Source organism: Rutilus rutilus (genome assembly GCF_951802725.1).
Source record: "Rutilus rutilus genome assembly, chromosome: 8".
Classification (NCBI taxonomy): domain Eukaryota; kingdom Metazoa; phylum Chordata; class Actinopteri; order Cypriniformes; family Leuciscidae; genus Rutilus; species Rutilus rutilus.
The window spans coordinates 877501-892475 of NC_140222.1; the positions used below are offsets into that span (position 1 = coordinate 877501).

The 14975-nt window shown below is 39.6% G+C and overlaps 1 pseudogene across 1 annotated transcript; it reads left to right on the plus strand.

Annotated features, from left to right (window-relative positions):
• The first annotated feature begins 2227 nt into the window (after nt 1–2227).
• LOC311295536 (myosin heavy chain, fast skeletal muscle-like) lies at nt 2228–13081 on the plus strand (annotated as a pseudogene). Its single transcript, XR_014630296.1, has 38 exons — nt 2228–2344; nt 2424–2580; nt 3229–3256; nt 3359–3473; nt 3563–3655; nt 3757–3820; nt 3905–4003; nt 4081–4184; nt 4355–4493; nt 4582–4700; nt 4805–4954; nt 5043–5213; nt 5289–5595; nt 5839–5906; nt 5987–6074; nt 6146–6263; nt 6373–6496; nt 7150–7286; nt 7368–7623; nt 7710–7952; nt 8037–8213; nt 8311–8456; nt 8546–8636; nt 8746–9135; nt 9210–9336; nt 9443–9561; nt 9656–9852; nt 9937–10120; nt 10211–10376; nt 10470–10594; nt 10805–11113; nt 11222–11425; nt 11520–11645; nt 12055–12225; nt 12322–12426; nt 12510–12605; nt 12716–12847; nt 12967–13081. The product of XR_014630296.1 is annotated as a myosin heavy chain, fast skeletal muscle-like (transcript).
• Nucleotides 13082–14975: the final 1894 nt, after the last annotated feature.

The following is a 14975-nucleotide window of genomic DNA, read 5'->3' on the forward strand; positions in this document are numbered from 1 at the left end:
TTATAATTTTTTACTTTTAAAACCGCATTTTCCAAAAGATGGGCAAAAAATTTACACTAAACCATGTCAAATTATCCATGTTATCCCCATAAATGAAATTTAGAAATTTGGCTTTTTTATAAAGTGAATTTTACATAATATGTTTTTTTTAAATAGGTTTTTATACAAAAACAGCTTTTTAATATATTTATATACATTTAAAATATATCATAAATCCTCCAAAAACTGCACAAATGTAGAGTAAAAACATTAATAAACAGAGTAAAATTACATTTGTTTAAGTAAAAACTATTTTTTGTTACAAAATTACATGTTGTTGCCTGAGGTCTCTGGAGACCCCAAGATCATGAGTGTGCACCCCTATCCGAAGACCGCTCAAGGGTCAACACAATCATATATAGGCAGTAAAACCCAACACATTATAACCAAATACAGTGCGCCAGCTCTTCTGGGACAACATCTTATTTATAAAAGGAAAAGTCTTGGACTCCCCAAAGACTGCCAACCATTGTGAAGGTAAGAGAGCCAAGACTCTGCAGTGCCACAACTACTAAAAATTAATTGATTAATTTTTATTTTTTATTGCTGTAACATCTGGTTGACATTAAAAAAAAACTCGTTGTCAATGTATTTACCAGAATCCAGAATCCAATAAACCTGCACATTTTCTAAAACCGTAACGTTTTAGCAGAAAAGTCCAATGATGGGAGATGGTGAACTCACTGGCAGTTCCCGTCGGGCCTTCACTGTTGCTTGTATGGACAAGTGCCCTAATCCTCATAATACAAACAGCAGCTGAGCTATATTTATGATTTTCCCATATAAGCACATGCTGTTTATAACTTTGAGTCCTAATTTCACTATGAGTCCAGTTTACTTTATGCCGTGACTGCTGAGATGTAATGGCCCGATGAAAAAAATCTGTCAGAGATATTATTTTTCATTTGGAAGGATGACTTGTTACTGTCTATTTTATCTCCTGCTGGCAAAAGTTGGGAGAATTCTTGGAAAACCAGCCAAGCTGTACTCTCTACCCCTTGCTCATGTGATCACTAACCACATTTATATCAAAACCTTAATTGCAATGTAAACTAACATCAGGAACAGACAAAGCCATTTTAACTGACAAATAAGTTCTAAGTTACAAGTTCTGATGTCACCTGAAACATCTGTCTGCTTTTTTGTATCTGACAGTTTCTCTGCTGTGCAAAGTTCCAGTACTTTTAAAGATGCTGCACTGAAATAGGACCTAATCAACATCAAATTGAACTTATCAAACAGGCAATGCATTTGCATGAGAAAAAATCTAATATCTACATGAAAGTTACAATCTAATCATTATCTGTGTGTGTCAATGTAACTGTATTCCTCGTATTAGGTGAATGACAACATCTTCCTATTTCCTCCGCGGAAAAGAGAAATATCACACCACATAAAGAAGTAACATGATCAAATCTGGCGGGACAGTTCTGCTGAGTGCTCAGTAATAATCACACTATATAAACGGGGCCCTAACCCCGAAGACTTACAGTGAACAGGCTAAGGTGAGGGAACTGCACATTCTAATTGGTCAGTTTCATTTTAATTTAAGAATTAATGTAGAACGCCTGAGTGTTCTTAATGATGACTGATGATTGATGGATGATGAATGATGATAACCCATAACTGAAGATGCTAATATACGTTACTATCTCTTAAGTCTTTTTCAGAAACCATAAGTTGACAGCCGCTGTTTTCCTCTCGGAGCATCGCGAAAGGTAAACTAATACCAGTTACATTTACTGATAAGTAACTGATTACAACACTGTAAAGATAATGACAAGATGACCAGTTTATAATGTGAATACCTAAGAAAAGTAGAGAGGTAATACTAAGCAGCGTTAAGGTGAGTTTATGACTCCACAGTAAACCGCAACCATGGGAGATGGTGAAATGGAGTGCTTCGGCCCGGCGGCCATCTTCCTCCGCAAGCCGGAGAGAGAGCGGATAGAGGCTCAGAACACCCCCTTTGATGCCAAGACGGCATTCTTCGTGACAGATGCAGACGAGATGTACCTGAAGGGAACGCTTGTTAGTAAAGAGAGTGGAAAAGCTACTGTCAAAACTCACAGTGGGAAAGTAAGTATCGTGAGTTCTTCAGTTAAATGTACAAATGTGTGTATGAAAGTCTCTCTTGATCACTGATCAATGTTCATTACAGACTGTCACGGTAAAAGAAGATGAAATCTTCCCCATGAATCCTCCCAAGTTTGACAAAATTGAGGACATGGCCATGATGACCCACCTCAATGAGCCTACTGTGCTGTATAACCTCAAAGAGCGTTACGCAGCATGGATGATCTACGTAAGTCTAAGCTAATCATATCTTATTCCTGGGATGGGGCGGCAGCATTGTAAAACTGGACTATCTATCTCCGTTTCAGACCTACTCTGGCTTGTTCTGCGTCACTGTCAATCCCTACAAGTGGCTCCCAGTGTACGATACAATCGTTGTGAATGGATACAGAGGCAAAAAGAGGATTGAAGCCCCGCCTCACATCTTCTCCATCTCCGACAACGCCTACCAGTTCATGCTCACTGGTAAGTGGATTCCAGAAGGGTCTCAACCAGCGAGAGTTATGACAAACTTTAAAAATATAAACTGTTGATTGTGCATTTTTAAGTTGTTTTATATTAACAAAATGTAAATAATGTGCACATACATGATAAATCCATCACAGTTTTTGCCATATCATATATAAAGTTTATATTGCAGGAAACTGTGCAAACTACCATTTCATTCATCCATGCGTGTTTACGTCATATCCGTGAAAAAAGCTAAGAGTTCAGGCGACTACTATCTGGAAGTTGGTCCTCCACAAGTAACTTTTAGTTTAATGCTTCAACCGCTGGAGAGCCATAATGTAGCCTTGATAGATGAATAGATTAAATACAAATAATACATTTTGTATTATTCACTGATAAAAAAAGGTCTGAAAATGATTAGCTAGTAAACCATACCAAGCGGTTCTTTCAACGTTGCATTCAATTAGTAATTGCTTCATAACAACCATTAAGTATTACATGCATTATTGCATAATAATTTTACTGAACCTTATTTTTATGCACTGACATGAATGAATGACTAGAAAAAATAATCAAACATTTTATAACACTTTATGCCTTCAAGTTAATGTAAAGTACTACCTAATTTGGAAACCCTGTTCACATTTCAAGGTTTAATTTCAGATCGCGAGAACCAGTCTGTCCTGATTACGTGAGTGAATATTCTTCTTCTGCAATAACCTGAAGCTTTTCCATTATAATGTAAATCCGTAGAGGATTTATGGCTAAATAATGATCTATTGTGAACCTCCAGTGGAGAATCTGGTGCAGGAAAGACTGTGAACACAAAACGTGTCATTCAGTACTTTGCAACCGTTGGTGCGATGTCTGGACCGAAGAAGGTAGAAAATGTCCCTGGAAAAATGCAGGTTAGTGAATATCTCTTCAAGACAATGTAATTGATTACAGTATTTGTGTTTTACCTAATAACTTTCCATTTTCCAACAATTACATATAGGGATCATTGGAGGACCAAATTGTGGCAGCCAACCCTCTGCTGGAGGCTTATGGTAATGCCAAGACCGTGAGGAATGACAACTCCTCTCGTTTTGTGAGTTAAACTAATGAATCATTATAACATTATACAACTTCAGTCACACTTTCAAAGCTGCCAAACAGCTGATCTTTTGTAAATTATTTCAATCTTCATAGGGTAAATTCATCAGGATTCACTTTGGGACCACTGGAAAACTGGCCTCAGCTGATATTGAAACTTGTGAGTAACATTTTATTTGGAGAGTAAGATGTGGGCTAATCGATTAAAATCAACAACTTTTTTCTCCATTTTTGTCTTTGGAAGATCTGCTGGAAAAGTCAAGAGTAACATTCCAGCTGTCTGCTGAGAGGAGCTACCACATCTTCTACCAGCTCATGACCGGACACAAGCCAGAGCTGCTCGGTGAGAAGTCCACAGTATTGTGCATTTCATTTATGTTTGAGAACACTGTTAACACACTGCACATCAATTCTTTACAGAGGCCCTGCTCATCACCACCAACCCTTACGACTATCCAATGATCAGCCAGGGCGAAATCACTGTCAAGAGTATCAATGATGTGGAGGAGTTCATTGCCACAGATGTATGTGGACAACTACATTATTATTAGTAGAAGCAGTATTTTCATATTTTATTACATTTATCTGAGCAAACAAACATCCAAAAAACACTACAATAAACTGAATGACATAATACCCTTCTTTTTGACTCGCCAAAGAATAATGTGAGATTCATTTGGTCATATAAAAACAGACTGCCATTGACATTCTGGGCTTCACTGCTGATGAGAAAATCAGCATCTACAAGCTGACAGGTGCTGTGATGCATCATGGAGGCATGAAGTTTAAACAGAAGCAGAGAGAAGAGCAGGCCGAGCCTGACGGCACCGAGGGTAAGACGTCTACAATTAGCACATAACTATAAACATGTAAACGTTCACTTCATTAGTGACAATAATGTGTAAAACTGTTCTTCCTCAGTGGCTGATAAAATCGCCTACCTCATGGGCCTCAACTCCGCTGACATGCTGAAAGCTCTGTGTTACCCCAGAGTGAAGGTCGGAAATGAGATGGTGACCAAAGGCCAGACAGTACCACAGGTGATCACTTATCTACTCGAATAAAGTGTCTCGTAGACATTCATAGTTGTCTTGGGAAGTAAAAGAATAATGATATGATCTACGCTGACCTTTGAATTTCTCAGGTGAACAACTCAGTCTCTGCGCTCTGCAAGTCTGTCTATGAGAAAATGTTCTTGTGGATGGTCATCCGTATTAATGAGATGTTGGACACAAAGCAGCCAAGACAGTTCTTCATTGGTGTGCTGGACATCGCTGGATTTGAGATCTTTGATGTGAGCTTCAGCTATCAAAGTCTCTGTAACAATCAGGATATAAAAAAGAATAGCCATCAGTAAGAACTTGTCTCTGCTTAATTGTCAGTTCAACAGCTTGGAGCAGCTTTGCATCAACTTCACAAATGAGAAACTGCAACAGTTCTTCAACCACCACATGTTTGTTCTGGAGCAAGAGGAGTACAAGAAAGAAGGCATTGAATGGGAGTTCATTGACTTTGGTATGGACTTGGCTGCCTGCATTGAGCTCATTGAGAAGGTAAGAGGACATTTAGCAAATTAAAATGATTATTCATATTGTGCCTGTACTTGAGCATGAATATTTCTTCAACAGCCAATGGGCATCTTCTCCATCCTTGAAGAGGAGTGCATGTTCCCCAAGGCTACAGACACAAGCTTCAAAAACAAGCTATATGATCAGCATCTGGGCAAAGCAGCAGCTTTCCAGAAGCCCAAGCCTACCAAAGGTAAGGCAGAAGCCCACTTCTCTCTGGTCCACTACGCCGGCACTGTGGACTATAACATTAATGGCTGGTTGGACAAGAACAAGGATCCACTGAACGACTCTGTTGTGCAACTCTACCAAAAGTCATCACTCAAAGTGCTGGCCTTCCTGTATGCAGCTCATGGAGCTGCTGAAGGTACGACCATTTGCATTTCCTCAATTCCTTTGTGTTTTAAGTATGTACAATACACATGCTTAGATTATCAGAGTGTAACACACTATGTGATCACAGATTCTAAAGTATCATGAAAATGTTATATATAACTTATGCAAGATAACAAATAGATTCAACAAGATTCAAATAGAGATTTATTGAAGGGGTTAATGGAAAGCAATACAAGATCAATAAAGACCCTTTTTTTTCATTGACATAAAACAGCTGAGGGAGGAGGAAAGAAAGGCAAGAAGAAGGGTGGTTCCTTCCAGACAGTGTCTGCACTTTTCAGGGTAAACAGATTCTCTCTTTTTATGAAGAATGTGAATTTTTACACCATTAAAGATTAGACTAATGACAAACGTTTCCACAGGAGAACTTGGGTAAGCTGATGACTAACCTGAGGAGCACTCACCCTCACTTTGTGCGCTGTTTGATTCCTAATGAGTCCAAGACTCCAGGTAATCCTAATCTCTGAAGACTCAAAGGTTTTGAAAATATCTCTGGAACCTTAAGAACATTTTCATTGCAGGTCTGATGGAGAACTTCCTGGTTATCCACCAGCTCAGGTGTAATGGTGTGCTGGAGGGCATCAGAATCTGCAGGAAGGGTTTCCCCAGCAGAATCCTCTATGGTGACTTCAAGCAGAGGTAAAGACACCTTTTTGCAACCACTGAATTAGAGATGATGCACCACATAATATTCATCCTCTTTTTTTTTGCTTCACAAAAACATGACTCTCCTCTGACTGTCCTCTAGATACAAAGTATTAAATGCTAGCGTCATCCCTGAGGGACAGTTCATTGACAACAAAAAGGCTTCAGAGAAACTCTTGGGCTCTATTGATGTTGACCACACCCAATACAAGTTTGGACACACCAAGGTGATTAAACCGAAAGATACCAAAAAAATGTAAATTCTGTCCTTATTTACTCACCTTTACATCGTAAATTGTATCATTTACTTTCTTCTGTGGAGCACAAGTGAAGATATTTGAAGAATGTTTCAGCAGTTTTTTTCCATACATTGAAAGTTAATGTGGTCCGAAATGAACAACCTGAGTACATTTTTACACACATTTTTGGGTGAAGCATCCCATTAACAGGTTCAATCATTTCAGAAATTCCATGGAAAACAAAAAGCTGAATTACACAATGGCATTGTAAATAATTCTGCACTTGCAACTTTAATGCAACAGTTTGGGGGAGGAGGGCCTTCCACTAGATGGTGAAGATGGAGGCATGAATTTGCTGTAAGGTCAGGCACTGACACGGTGATGGCGTCTGGTTTTCAATACAGTAAACAGTACAGTTCTTCCACACCAGACTTAGTAAAGCATTCCTTAATGGATCCTGCTTTGTGCACAGAGACATTGTTATGCCTCCCTAAAGAGTTGAGTCAAAGAGGACAGCACAGAATTCTCTAGAATGTCATTGTATGTTATAGTATAGAATATAATAGATTTATTTTCACATCTACAATTATGAGGACTACTTGGCCTTTTTTAAAACTATTATCTTCCAAATGTTCTTGTAGGTGTTCTTCAAAGCTGGTCTCTAGGGTACTCTTGAGGAGATGAGAGATGAGAAATTAGCAACGCTGGTTACCATGACTCAGGCTTTGTGCCGTGGATACGTCATGAGGAAGGAGTTTGTCAAAATGATGGAAAGGAGGTACTTAAAAAACTGATTGGAACACAACTGTTTGTTACGAAAGACTGATAATGACTAATTTACTGATTGCAATTTACACAGAGAATCAATTTATTCCATCCAATACAACATCCGCTCATTCATGAATGTGAAACATTGGCCATGGATGAAGCTGTACTTCAAGATCAAGCCTCTTCTAAAGAGTGCAGAGACTGAGAAAGAAATGGTAGCCATGAAGGAGAACTTTGAGAAAATGAAGGAGGATCTAACAAAGGCATTAGCTAAAAAGAAGGAGCTTGAAGAAAAAATGGTGTCACTTCTTCAGGAGAAAAACGACCTTGTACTGCAAGTAACATCTGTGAGTATTTCAGCTCTTATTGATCCTAATGTAAATGCTAAAGCTATGAACAAAAGCCATTAAACAAAATCCATCTCAATGAACAGGAAGCTGAAAGCCTCTCTGATGCTGAGGAGAGGTGTGAAGGTCTCATTAAAAGCAAGATCCAGCTCGAGGCCAAACTCAAAGAGACAAACGAGAGACTGGAGGATGAGGAGGAAATCAATGCTGAACTGACTGCCAAGAAGAGGAAACTGGAGGACGAATGCTCTGAACTGAAGAAAGACATTGACGACCTGGAGCTCACCTTGGCCAAAGTGGAGAAGGAGAAACATGCAACAGAAAATAAGGTTAATAATCTTTTCACATGTTCTTCACACTGCTGACTGTTCAGGATCTTGAAGATGAAACCAGTGAACAGTGTTTCCATTTAGGTGAAAAACCTGACAGAGGAGATGGCCTCTCAGGATGAGAGCATTGCCAAGCTGACCAAAGAGAAGAAAGCCCTCCAAGAGGCACACCAGCAGACTCTTGATGACCTTCAGGCAGAGGAAGACAAAGTCAACACTCTGACTAAATCTAAGACAAAGCTTGAGCAGCAAGTGGATGATGTAAGATATTTGGCATGAGAATAAGAACATGAATCAATAGGAAATGAATGTTGTGTCTCTATACCATAATTAAATGCTCTGGTTTCCATGACAATAGCTTGAGGGCTCACTGGAGCAGGAGAAGAAGCTCCGTATGGACCTTGAGAGAGCCAAGAGAAAGCTAGAAGGTGATCTGAAACTGGCCCAGGAGTCCATAATGGACCTGGAGAATGACAAACAGCAATCAGAAGAGAAGATCAAAAAGTGAGTGGACATTAGTCTTTACACAATGGCACATTTTATATAAAGTAAGTATTCTGCACATTTAAAAAAAACAATACTTTTAAAAACAGGAAAGACTTTGAGATAAGTCAGTTTCTCAGCAAGATTGAGGATGAACAGTCTTTGGGAGCACAGCTTCAGAAGAAGATCAAAGAACTTCAGGTAACCCTAACCCTAATATTTTCTATGTGAAACTGTGAAGTAGATGCATAGCTAGGATAACCCACATTACAAATATCACTGGATAATTAATTTTTCTTTCTTTCTTTAGGCCCGTATAGAGGAGCTGGAGGAGGAAATTGAGGCAGAGCGAGCTGCTCGTGCTAAAGTGGAGAAGCAGAGAGCTGATCTCTCCAGGGAACTTGAAGAGATCAGTGAGAGGCTTGAGGAAGCTGGTGGTGCCACTTCTGCCCAGATTGAGATGAACAAGAAGCGTGAAGCTGAATTCCAGAAGTTGCGTCGTGATCTGGAAGAGTCCACCTTGCAGCATGAAGCAACGGCTGCAGCTCTCCGGAAGAAGCAGGCGGACAGTGTGGCTGAACTCGGAGAACAGATCGACAACCTTCAGCGGGTCAAACAGAAGCTGGAGAAGGAGAAGAGTGAATACAAGATGGAGATTGATGACTTGACAAGTAACATGGAGGCTGTGGCTAAATCAAAGGTAATGTCATTAGAGGATTTTTAAATATAAAATCATCTTTACAAACATCTGGATATAACCCTGAATCTCTTTAGGCTAATTTAGAGAAGATGTGCCGTACCCTGGAAGACCAGCTGAGTGAAATCAAATCCAAGAGTGATGAAAATATTCGTCAGTTGAATGACGTAAATGCACAACGTGCAAGACTTCAGACTGAAAATGGTAAGACAGAGTAAGCTACACATGTAAAAGCTTTCTTTTTTTTTTATGAGTGAAAATTTTGTATGTTATTGTTATTTCATTGTAATATCTGTAACCTGTTTCCAAGGTGAATTTAGTCGCCAACTGGAAGAGAAAGAAGCACTTGTTTCACAATTAACAAGAGGAAAACAGGCTTATACACAGCAAATTGAGGAACTCAAAAGACATATTGAGGAAGAAGTCAAGGTAGAGTTATACATAATTAATTAGCTTTTTTGATAATCTTAACCATTGTATGGATGGTAGACTGTTGAAAAACTCAAAATGTTCTGCCTGATAGGCCAAGAACGCTCTGGCCCATGGGGTTCAGTCTGCCCGTCATGACTGTGATTTGCTCAGAGAGCAGTTTGAGGAAGAGCAGGAGGCCAAAGCTGAACTCCAGCGTGGAATGTCTAAGGCCAACAGTGAAGTGGCTCAGTGGAGAACCAAATATGAGACTGATGCCATCCAGCGCACTGAGGAGCTTGAGGAATCCAAGTAAATACATCATTGGAAAAAGTCTTCCTACATTTATTATGAAAAATATTAGTCAGATTTCATAATTTCATATCACTTCCTCAGAAAAAAGCTGGCCCAGCGTCTGCAGGATGCTGAAGAATCCATTGAGGCGGTGAACTCAAAGTGTGCCTCTCTGGAAAAGACCAAACAGAGACTGCAGGGTGAAGTAGAGGATCTCATGATTGATGTGGAGAGGGCAAATGCATTGGCAGCCAACCTTGATAAGAAGCAGAGAAACTTTGACAAGGTAAGAAAGACATGGATAACCTATAAACCTAAACACTGACGAACCGAGGACTTAGCTAATTAACTATGATTACATTTCTTTCATTTTCAGGTGCTAGCAGAGTGGAAACAAAAGTATGAGGAAAGTCAGACTGAACTAGAAGGTGCTCAGAAAGAAGCTCGTTCTCTCAGCACTGAGCTTTTCAAAATGAAGAACTCCTACGAGGAATCTCTTGACCACCTCGAGACACTGAAGAGGGAGAACAAGAATCTGCAACGTAATGCAACTTTATTTTTGTACAACAAGGACTAAAAAAAAGAGATGCATTAAAACAGAAAATCTTACACTTATGATTTTTAAACCCTTTTAGAGGAGATTTCTGACCTCACTGAGCAGCTTGGAGAGACTGGAAAGAGCATTCACGAGTTAGAGAAAGCCAAGAAGACAGTGGAGTCTGAGAAATCAGAGATCCAGACTGCGCTTGAAGAAGCTGAGGTGCCACTCCTTTGCTATGATACTAACATTATGATACCATTGCTTTGCATAACATTAAAACATTGAATATGGAATGGTTCTAAACCTTAAATGAAAATATTAATTTCTGCTGATTATGTCCCTCTTAAACCTTCATATATGTACTGCCATCACTCTAGAGGCTACAGTATATTGTGACAAATTGAAAAAAAATTCCTTTTGTCCTTGTAGGACACCCTGGAGCATGAAGAGTCCAAGATTCTTCGTGTGCAACTGGAGCTGAACCAGATGAAGAGCGAGATTGACAGGAAGATTGCTGAGAAGGATGAGGAGATGGAACAGATCAAGAGGAACAGCCAAAGAGTGATCGATTCCATGCAGAGCACTCTGGACGCTGAGATCAGGAGCAGAAATGATGCCCTGAGAGTCAAAAAGAAGATGGAGGGAGATCTGAATGAGATGGAGATCCAGCTGAGTCATGCCAACCGCCAGGCTGCTGAGGCCCAGAAACAGCTCAGGAACATCCAAGGCCAACTCAAGGTATCTTTCTGTAGAACATGGAATTGTATTAAGAATTGATGTTTGACAATATGAATATGATACATGAACCAAAGCAAGAGAACTAACAAAGAAAGAATGTTGCCACAGGATGCCCAACTGCACCTTGATGAAGCTCTCAGAGGACAGGAGGACATGAAGGAACAGGTGGCCATGGTGGAGCGCAGGAATAACCTGATGCAAGCAGAGATTGAGGAGTTGAGAGCTGCACTGGAGCAAACAGAGAGAGGCCGCAAAGTGGCGGAGCAAGAGCTGGTTGATGCCAGTGAGCGTGTGGGACTGCTGCACTCACAAGTACAAAAAATGACTAAATACTTGGAACAAATTCAGGATACATGATTAACTTTCATATATAATGTACACTAAACTAACTGCTTACATCCCACAGAATACAAGTCTTATTAACACCAAGAAGAAGCTTGAGACTGATCTGGTCCAGGTTCAAGGTGAGGTGGAAGATTCAGTCCAGGAGGCCAGAAATGCTGAAGAGAAGGCCAAGAAGGCCATCACTGATGTGAGTGTTTACATTCTGCTTCTCTATTCTAATTTAAACAGTTATTTGACTTTGTGTTTAGGTTCATGTGGTAACAAAGGGAATATTCATAGAAGGTATTTTTAGCTATGAAGTGAAGGAAAGTGAAGACAAAGTATGGTAACCCATACTCGGAATTTGTCCTCTGCATTTAACCAATCCAAGTTAGAGTTAGTGCACACACATCAGAAGCAGTGAGCAGCCATTTTTTGTTGTGGCACCCAGAGAGCGATTGGGGGTTATGTGCCTTGCTGAAGGGCACCTCAGTCATTACCTGCTGGTATTGAGAATCAAACCCTCGACTTTCGGGTTACAAGTCTGACTCTCTAACCATTAGGCCACAACTGCCCATCTAAATAGGTTAGTTAACTTAAATTGGCTTATATTTCAGGCTGCCATGATGGCTGAGGAGCTGAAGAAGGAGCAGGACACAAGTGCTCACCTGGAGAGGATGAAGAAGAACCTGGAGGTGACTGTCAAAGACCTGCAACACCGTCTGGATGAGGCCGAAAGTCTGGCCATGAAGGGTGGAAAGAAACAGCTCCAGAAACTGGAGTCCAGGGTAAATTTGAGTGTTCAGGAGCTTAACAAAACTCATTCTTAGATATACTAGTCGTGACAGAGATTTGACAGGCAAAACAATAACTCTCTACTGAAGGTGCGCGAGTTAGAGTCTGAAGTTGAAGCCGAGCAGAGACGTGGAGCAGACGCTGTGAAAGGAGTGCGCAAATACGAGAGGAGAGTGAAGGAACTTACCTACCAGGTAAAACTACTTTTAATTAGAAATTTACCACCTTTTACAATATACAGTTTAACTAAGACCATGACCAATATTTACACCCAAAGACTGAGGAAGACAAGAAGAACGTGAACCGACTGCAGGATCTGGTAGACAAGCTGCAGCTGAAAGTGAAGGCCTACAAGCGCCAGTCTGAAGAAGCTGTAAGTCTAATTTCAAATCTTGAGCGTGAAGTTTTAGTATTGACAAGAACGTCCAGTGCCATGAATGCACTGCTATGAAATGGGTTGAATATCTTGTGTAATCATAACAGGAGGAGCAGGCCAACACTCACCTGTCCAGGTACAGGAAGGTGCAGCATGAGCTGGAGGAGGCTCAGGAGCGCGCTGACATCGCAGAGTCCCAGGTCAACAAGCTGAGGGCCAAAAGCCGTGAAGTTGGAAAGGTATTGTGAATTTTTCTGCAAAAGGGGTAGGGGGTTAATCTTAAAGTGCACGGCTTAATATACATGCGTTTCTGACTGGGGAAAAAACATGCAACTTAATGTCTTTTTATTTACTGCAGAGCAAGGATGAAGAATGAAGATGAGACATCACACCACATCTACAAGCAAGCATACTGTATAATATGACTTACTTGTACTGTGTCTTACATGTCCATTAAATGCAGTTTATCAAGGCGCTCTCTGTCTGTCTGTATTGTAGACTGGTAGAGCATGGCACCAATGTCAAGATCAAGGGTTCAATTCTCAGAGAGTACATGGACTAATAAAAAAGAATTCATACCTTGAATGCAATTTATATCGCTTAGGAAAGTTTCTACCAAATTTACAGGTGTGTAAATACCTCATTTACTCAATACCTCAAAATACTCATTTTAAAATTCAGCTAAATTAATAATAATTTCATCTGTCAAACATAATACAAAGCTATACAGTCCAAGCTTCTCACTTTTATTGATGAATGAGAATTACTGTGTGCAAATGAAATCTCAAATTCTTTAATAATAATTATAATAATAAATTCATTACATTTATATAGCGATTTATATAGCTCGGCACTCAAAGCGCCGACGTTGGCGCCAACGCCAAAGCATTGGGGACACTTTTACATTTACATGGGGAAACGTAATATTCAAAGATATTATTTATCTGAATGTACAGGGTTTTAATAAATAATATTTTAGCATCCAAATACATCGTGGATATGGAAACATTTGGTATTTGTGGCGATTGAGAGAGGTAGGTTATGTGAGCTCAATGCCGGTTTCTGTTTCAGTTTCACTTTAAATTAATTTGTTTTGGCGAATGTCAGAAATGTCTCTGCATTGCAAATTTATTGCAAAATATTCTCATGCACTTAAATTTAACTTTGACAGAGCTGGCTCCGTGTCTGGTAAATTGACCATGTTTGTTTAACAATAACTAGGCAAGTTTTATGACGCAACTGAAAAAGCAAAAAAATAAAAGATCAAGATTGTGATGCATCAAATAAAACAATGTTTTTACTAGGGTTGCACTATTTGGGGAACATGTCATAATGTGATTATTGAGGTCAATATTGTGATTGCGATATGCGATTGCTATATAATAAACAAATGGTTCTAGTCAACTTGCTTGGAACTCAAGGAAAACGCACACACAGATTAGTGATCATTCTGAAATGTGTATTTCTCAACTATAGAAGTGTATTGTGTTTGTCAAAACATTTGGTAACTAAACAGAATTTTGTCAAGTTTAGTGACAACGTTACAATGTTTACATGGTACAATGACTGTTAGGCTACTGTTTTCATTATTGCTTGACACAAATTTCAAGATTTCAATTAAAATATCTCACCTAATGCTGTAAACATACAGAGCCCTGTCAGCTGGTATTTTTATTAAAAGTTAAAAATAACTCAAATTAAATATAATGTGTTTTTTTACTAGGCTATAATAACAATGTTACAATATTTTAATGATATAAGTAAAACATATAATAAATATTTAATCCTCTGGGGTCTGAGGTGTTTTCTGGGCCCTGGAGGTGTTCTGACATGCTCTGACATTTGTGCTTATTTCAGTCAGGACCACTTCGCCAAGTATAAATGTATTACAATTATAGCATACAGTTAGTGTTGGCGGTATGGTTCTTTTCTGGACAAAACTCCTACGCCTGTCCATGCAGCTATGCCTGGACAGAGCGGGGAGAGCAGCAAGTCAAACCCCCTTAGGGTACAGAACAGAACCAGTATATGCATACATAATTACAATCTCAATTACATGAGTTCTGAAAATACAAATTCATGATAGAAAAGCTTGCAATGTATGACTGTACAGGAAAAATTTGGATTTAAGATTAAGATTAAAGGTTCGGTTGGGTGGAGTTGGGATTGGAGGAGGGAGTTTAAATGCGAGCAGCAATGCTATGGAGGAAATGCTGAAGGAATGGGAGTTTATATGTGCCGCTGTGATAGATGTCGACACTGGATTGGAACACGTCATGAACAGCTGGCTATCAGCTGATGCGAGCTTGGCTCACGTGGCCTGCCTGAACTAACGTGATGCTTGATTTCTGTAACTTATGACATTTT